This window comes from Cebus imitator, unplaced genomic scaffold (genome assembly GCF_001604975.1).
Source record: "Cebus imitator isolate Cc_AM_T3 unplaced genomic scaffold, Cebus_imitator-1.0 Scaffold176, whole genome shotgun sequence".
Taxonomy (NCBI): Eukaryota; Metazoa; Chordata; class Mammalia; order Primates; family Cebidae; genus Cebus; species Cebus imitator.
In genome coordinates, this window is record NW_016107491.1 from 67,161 (window position 1) to 75,124 (window position 7,964).

General features: G+C 34.5%; 1 non-coding gene across 1 annotated transcript; it reads left to right on the top strand.

Annotated features, from left to right (window-relative positions):
• The first annotated feature begins 359 nt into the window (after nt 1-359).
• Nucleotides 360-523, top strand: LOC119473680. Its single transcript, XR_005202889.1, has one exon. It is a non-coding gene; the product is annotated as a U1 spliceosomal RNA (small nuclear RNA).
• Nucleotides 524-7,964: the final 7,441 nt, after the last annotated feature.

The following is a 7,964-nucleotide window of genomic DNA, read 5'->3' on the forward strand; positions in this document are numbered from 1 at the left end:
ACATTAAGTATTTTTCCTAATGCTATCCCTCCCAAATTCCCCCCACCTCCTACTATTCCTCCCCTAGCCCCCCACCCCAGATTTTATATGATGACTTGAAGGCTGTGAAATGTGAAGACATTTCTTATTTTACCCAAGTTTGAAATTTATTTTGTATTTGGAGTTTTTTATTATAAATTTTTATTTTTTAAAATCTCTGCATTAAACACTTTCATGTATGTAGTAGGCACATACTAGGAACTGAAATCGTGGTAAATAAATTTAATTGAACACAATTTGTGTTACTTTTTCTGTGAAATCCTTGGAGAACATTATACTTCCTTTAAGCATTACTGCTGATACCTTGAAAGGTTACAGTTATACTTACCTGGCAGGGGAGATACCATAATCACGAAGGTGGTTTTCCCAGGGCGGGGCTTATCCATCGCACTCTGGATGTGCTGACCCCTGTGATTTCCCCAAATGTGGGAAACTTGACTGCATAATTTGTGGTAGTGGAGGACTGCGTTTGTGCTTTTCCCTGGCTTTAAAAAATAATAATAATAATAAATAAAAAAGAAGGGTTACATTTGAAATAATATTTTGAAAGAAAACATCCAGGCAATCAGAATGGGCTGAAATGCTCTTGTCAATCAGGTGGGACTCATACTGAAATTCTGTGTCCACAATGTGACACTACCAAAACCAAAGCTCATGAAACAAAACAAGCCAATTAAGGTTTAAGTTGGCCCAAAAGAAAAGAAAAATCTCTTTAGCTTGCAGGATAATTCATTACATTTATTGCCTATGAAGGACTACAATAATTTGCCTAATATAAACAAGATAAACATTGAAAATAGTATCTATCTTAATATAAATATTGCAATACAAAAATCATATCTGATGAACATGATACAGTTTCTTAGCATAAGTAGCTAAGTGATCATGTTCAACCTTGTCCTGTAACCAAACAAATCTCCAAAGAAGTGCTATCTTTCCCCACCTCACTGAAAGGAGTGTAAATATGATTGTATTTAGTGCTCTTATGTGGATATGTAGTGGAAACATTTGCACATATCTAGCCTACTGTAGATTTTTTTATGGCTTCATATTACTAGAAAACAACACTCAAAAAACTAGAGGTGCGTTAAGAAACTGGATTAATCAAAACCTGTTTTCTCTATTCCCTCTTATCTCTCTCATACTCTTTCTCCTTCCTTGCTTTAACTGATCTTTTGTTGGTCACAGATGTTACTAATGATACATAAAATGCTGGACCCAATTTGAAAAATATCTCACAAAAGAAATTCTGTTCTTTTAGTTTTATTGCCAGGTATAAATTGATTCCATGCTATCTGTTCACCGTTCTTCTTGATTCTGTTTCTATCAGCCCAGAAATATATTTTCTTGCATTGACATTTGATGTTTTAGTTCTTCTCACCATTTAATATGACATAAATTTTTGTATTTTTGGGAAGGGGTGAGACAGAAAGGAGTTTACCTAACTTCTCAGAAAATTAAAGATAGGAAGTGATCATTTAAATGCCTTACTTTGCTTTATTTTCTAAACATCTATGTTTTAACTCATTTCTAACAGTCCAGCATGATTTGACTTTTAAAATATAATTTAAATTATATCTTCATAATTAACAGATATTAAATGTTCAAGTAGTATTTTTAAAAATTATAATTACAAGAAAATTGTCAGAAAATCTTCTCAAAGCTAGTATTTTACCTAATGAGCATTCCCTAAATAATTTTTTGGTTTCAAAGTGATTACAACTGACTTGATACTTAAGCAAAACTCTAGTAAGTATGTCTACTCCCTGAATGGTTTCATGCAATAGATTCCTTTCTCTGAGTCATACATTTCGGGGTATCCTACTGAAAGATAAATTACAAAAACTTGTAAAGTGGTTAATTTGACATTTTTATGATGATATGTATTTTAAATTGGTTGCAACCAAGGGAAAAAACTGTTAAAGATAAGATATTTTGGTATGGACTCCTATTTATATATTCGCTGTGAGTATGATGTGTAAGGCAAGATCTTGATGCCTTCTCAAGATACTTGAAGGAAGACTTAAGTGATCTCACAGGCTTTGACTTCTTTATATTATTTTATCCCTAGATGATGTAGGTCATACTTTAAAAGATAATGGGAATTTGGAATGTGATGATTTCCAAAGCGTTCCTCCCACTCCCAAAAGTAACTTTATTTCTCTTCATATTATTCCAGAGTATTTATTTTAAGGAATTTCAAAACACATGGAAACATTGCAGAAGTGTCACATAGCCAACACTAATAAAGATGCCTTAAAAAACAGCTTCTTTTTATACTAATGTATTAAGATCTATTCATTGTTCATGGTTCTCGACAAGTGAATTCCAAAAAAACTAAATACAGATTACAATTTTTGTATCCAGATAGAGTAATTTTACCTTATGTCTTCCTAATTTTCTCCTCCAGTAGAAGACTTTAGGACTGTAGACAGAAACCTTGCCAGCAACCCAGAACATAAGTTTTGAATTTGCATGTATGTTAAACATAAAGAAAGTAGGTGATAAGCAAATATATTTGAAAATAATGAGCAATTTAGCAGAAGCAAAAGACAAAAAAGGCTCATTTTAAGTGTCAAAGCACCTAGTAAATAGAGAAACCCAGTGCTTTTTTTAGTTAAATCGAGGTAGCTGTCTAGCATATATTAAGAGATTACTGCAATAACACCTTCATTTTGAGTCTATCTAGACTGTGACTTTAAATGTATGCTAATGATTCCGATTTCAATTCTTTGAGACACTAAGCCAAAGTTGGAATAATTTACTAATCTTTTTATTTGTAATAGCTTTATTGAAGTATAATTTATATACAAAATTATACTTATTTAATGTGTACAGTTTGATGAGTTTGGACATATGCATACACACATGAAATAATCACCAGGATCAAGGTAGTAGACATATTCATCACCACAAAAGGGTTCTGTGTTCCATTGATTTCTGTTTGTTTGTAATAAGAACATATAACATGATATCTACCTCCAACATATTTTTAAGTAATGATACACCATTGTTGCCTAGAGGCACTATTCAGCACAGCAGAACTCTAGAATTAATTCATCGTGCACAACTGAAAGTTTATACCAATTGAACAACTCCTCATTTTTCATTTTCCTTTTCCCCATCCCATAGTAACTATTGCTCTTGAGTTTGACTGTTCTAGGTGCCTCATATAAGTGGAATCACACAGTATTTGTCCTTCTGGGCCTGGGCTTTTTCAGTTAGCATAATGTCCTTTACATTCATCCACATTGTTGCAATTTTTTTTAAAGGTGGAGTAATGTTTTACTCAATATTTTTTCTTTTTAAAGGTTGAGTAATATTCCATTATATGTATATATCATATTTTCTTTCTTTTTTAAGGTTGAGCAATATTTTATTGTATGTATATATCATATTCTCTCTGTCCATTCACCTGCTGATGAATGTTTGGGTTGTGTCCATAATTTGGCTGTTGTGAATAGTGTTGTAATAAACATGGGAGTGATGATATGTCTGCAAGCTTCTGATTTCAATTCTTTGGGCTACATACTGAAGAGTGACATTGCTGGATCATATAGTAGTTCCATTTTTAATTTTTGAGGAACCTCCTTACTGTTTTCCACAGTGGCAGCACATTTATAATCTTAACAACAGTGTGGAAGAGGTTCCATTTCTCCACTTGGAACCTCAAAATTGCCAACACATGTTATTTCTCCTTCTTCTTTTTTATTCTTCTTTTGCTGCTGCTGTCTCTTCTTATTCTATGGCCTCCCCAAGTGCTAGGAATGCAGGTGTGAGCCGCTACACATGTTGTGGCATTTTTAAGAACATAATTAGATACGCAAGCATTGCCAGAGGGCAGAATGTAGGGAGGTTAGATGATTATTTTCTCCTTCTCCTTCTCCATCTTCTTCTCCTCCTCCTCCTCCTCCTTCTTCTAACCATCCTAACAAATGTGAGGTGATATTTATGATTTTGATTTGCATTTCCCTGATATTTAGTGATATTGACCATAGATTCATACACCTGGTGACCAGTTGTTTGTCTTTGTTATAGAAACCAGTTGCAAGATATTATACAGATAAATCTCTAATAATAAAGTTCAATGTAAATATAGTTAAAGCACCATAGGCTCGTTTGATCTGAAGGCAATTAACTTGTAAGCACAAAAAGTCTTGTAGGTACAAATAATTGTGTTTTAATTTTTTTATTTCTAGAAAGATTTGCTTTTTTCCTTATAAATGTTAGCTCTTGAAATAGAAAAGTGATTTTTTTTTTGGTAAGAGTAAATATATCAAGTAATCAGAAGTCAAAATAATGAACAATCATAATTGTATGTTTTCATCCCATTTGAAAGTGTATAGGGATTATATTATTATTATTACTTATATACTTTAAGTTCTGGGGTACATGCACAGAACATGCAGGTTTGTTATATAGGTATACATGTGCCATGCCATGGTGATATGCTGCACCAATCAACCCATCATCTACATTAGGTATTTCTCCTAATGTTATCCTTCCGTCAGGCTCCCAACCCCTAACAGGCCCCTGTGTATGATATTCCCCACGCCCTGTGCCCATGCATTCTCATTGTTCGACTCCCACTTATGAGTGAGAACATGTGCTGTTTGATTCTCTGTTATTGTGTTAGTTCATTGAGAATGATGGTTTCCAGCTTCATCCATGTCTCTGCAAAGGCCATGAACTCATCCTTTTTTATGGCTGCATAGTATTCCATGGTGTATATGGGCCACATTTTCTGAAATAAACCAACAACCCATCAAAAAGTGGGCAAAGGATATGGACAGACACTTCTCAAAACAAGACATTTATCAGCTAACAAACATGAAAAAAAGTTCATCATCACTGTTTATTAGAGAAATGCAAATCAAAACCACATTGAGTTGCCATCTCACGCCAGTTAGAATGGCAATCCTTAAAGAATCTGGAGGCAACAGATGCTGGAGAGGATGTGAAGAAATAGAAATGCTTTTACACTGTTGGTGGAAGTGTAAATTATTTCAGTCATTGTGGAAGACAGTGTGCTGATTCCTCAAGGATCTAGAAATAGACATACCATTTGACCCAGCAATCCCATTACTGGGTATATACCCAAAGGATTATAAATCATTCTACTATATTTTCTATGTATGTTCTCATTACAAAATAAAGAGCAAGGGGAGGCGTATGTCTGCTGGGGCTGGTGACACAGGCACTTCTGCTTATTTTGGGTACCAGATTAGTCCACCAAAAGCCAGTGTCAGTGACAAAGCTGGAATTACTTATGGGTCTAACCCTGAAGACTGAAGGCCTCTGTTGATAGCTTTCCTCCACAGCTTCAGCTAGAGGCTGTAATTATCAGTTTACTTTTAAACTTTAAAGAAAATATAATTTTTGAACCTATTTTTATATCAAAATTCATGGTGGAAAAAATGAGTTCAGTAAAATGTATTATTAAGCAAAGATTCATTATTGTATGCATGTAATTTATTTTATGCATTGAGCAAACAGGCAGCTATAAACTCTCAAATTAGTTTTCCTGTGTGGAAACAGTGGAACTTTTGTGTCACAAATAGACTTCCTTTAACTTCCCTTTTATGGTGACATCCAAATTCCCTTTTTATCCTCGCTGTCTCCCCATAGACAAACTGAAAGACTCACATGGCTTTAATTAGCACTTTCGTAATGCTGATTCTTAAGTCTCTTACAGGACTCAATGTAGGCTGAAGCTCAGCAAACCTCCTAAATGTTAGAGAAATGAATCTTACTTCTCGTGCCAGAATATCTTAGAGAAAACTCAGACTCATTACATCCAGAACTGAGCTCTAATCCATACTCCTTTCGCTCCTTCCAAAATTGAAAATAAAAACTTAAAGAAAATTTACCTTCCATGTCCTGCATTTTCACAACCAATCACCTAACCTATAAATAAGAAAGTTCATCTCAGGATTCTTCCTTCTCCCTATGCTATGGCAAACCCTCTCTTCATCCTATCAGCTGACAACATTTGTCACTTTTGTACCTACATTTGTCTTTTTTTGCATAGAGCCATTACCACTACCACAATTTTATTCCACACCTTAGTCATTATTATAGTCTTTGCCTCTTCATCCTCCACTTCTATTTGTACTTTACTGTCAGAGTAAAACTTCTTAATTGAAAAGCAGCTAATTTTGTCTCCCTAAAATTGCTGCCCTCTCTCTCACACTCTACCAAGTTCAAAGTCTTTATTATAGTACAGCAGACCTCTCATAACTCAATTGATTTTTTTCACTCCCATCTCTCTTAAGGTACTCGTGTCTCTCTATCAGATACAAACACCATATATACCAACAAAATATGTTCCCAAAAGAAACTTGTTCTTTTGTGCCTTAAGGCCTTTGGAAATGCTGGTTTGTCTTCTTGGAATCCGTTTTCTTCACTCCATATTTACTGGGCTGAAGAATATCTAATCTACCTTTTCACATTAAAATTAAACAACACCTCCTAGATAAAATCACCCCCTTAACCCTGCAAGAGTTAATTATCAACTTATTCCTATGTTGTTTTGGTTGCTAATATGTACTTATGCCTCTTTCTGGATCTTGTGCTGTGATCATTTGTTTACACTGCAAATTGCCTCACTGGTCTTTGAGAAATCTGAGTGCAGAAAGCTAATGTTGTTTATGTTTGATTTCTCACCATTTAGTTTTTTGCTTGACCTTTTTTTCTTGGATAGATCCACATGGGATATATCCATTATACCTTAAAAGACTGCAGAAATAGAATAATATCACCTTTACAGATCAATGAATATTGATGTTGTCGTTCATGTTAAAATTTCCAATGAATCTAGAAATCGGCCAATTGGCCATATCTCTATACTTTAAGGACAATACTGTCAAAAAGATGGGATAAGAGGGAAATTTAAACACCCAGAGATAAATTTATGACCGTTTAGTTAATTTAATAAGCCCATGAATTAGAACATTCCTCAAAACTCCATTATATACATGCTGTCATTTTAGCCTCAAGCTATTCTCTGAGCATGTTGATATTATGACACTTGTTTTATTGATACGGACACTAGTCATTAGAGAGGAGAATTTTACCGCTCACAAAATTAGAAAATATTAGGAAAAAAGACTTAAACCCATATCCTCTGGCTCCAAGTCTAGAGTTTGTTTTTTCCTTTTACTTCATCAAATAAGGCCTAGAAATATATTTTTGATAGTGGATATGTGGAGTTTATAAAACATGTTCAGATAACAAGGTGAAGTTAGAAGTTCCAGGGATTTATTGAGCAGGAATACCTTGAACAGAGGAAGCAGGACTGGGCAGGGAGAGTTTCAGACTGTCATGCATTTGTAACAAAGACTCAGCCAACCCAATCTTTTCTCTGGAGCAAAGATTGCTAGTCAGATAAGTCTCACACTTTCCAGAAATTGCCAGATCCTACTATCCAAACTACATGAATTGATTGCCTAGGACTGCTCATAGGTCCTTGGCCTTGGCTGAAAAGCTGAGGCAGATCTGGAAGATATTAATAGCTGAAGACTATCAGCTAACTGCTCTTTTTACAACTAGATGGCCAGGTTTTTCTTGAAGGCACTGCTATGGTAACTTATATTCACACATAAATGATGGAGCTAAACAGCGGTGCAAAACTTATTGGATGTGGTGGAGAAAGGGACAAGCAGCCAATTTCCAGATTCACACAGATTGTCTCAAGAAAAGAAGTTGGTTCTGAAGGCTATTGAAGTTATACATGTTTTAAAGTCTTGATTCCAGAAAATTGTGCTTCATTAAAAGTCTACATAGGACATATTCCTTTATAAATTTGACTTCCTTCTCTGAGAAATTAGGTTGGCCTTATTCAATGATTATTTTTGAGCAATTTTTGGAACATAAGAAAATGTTTTATTATGAGTTACATAATTATATTTTAGTGCCTTATAAAC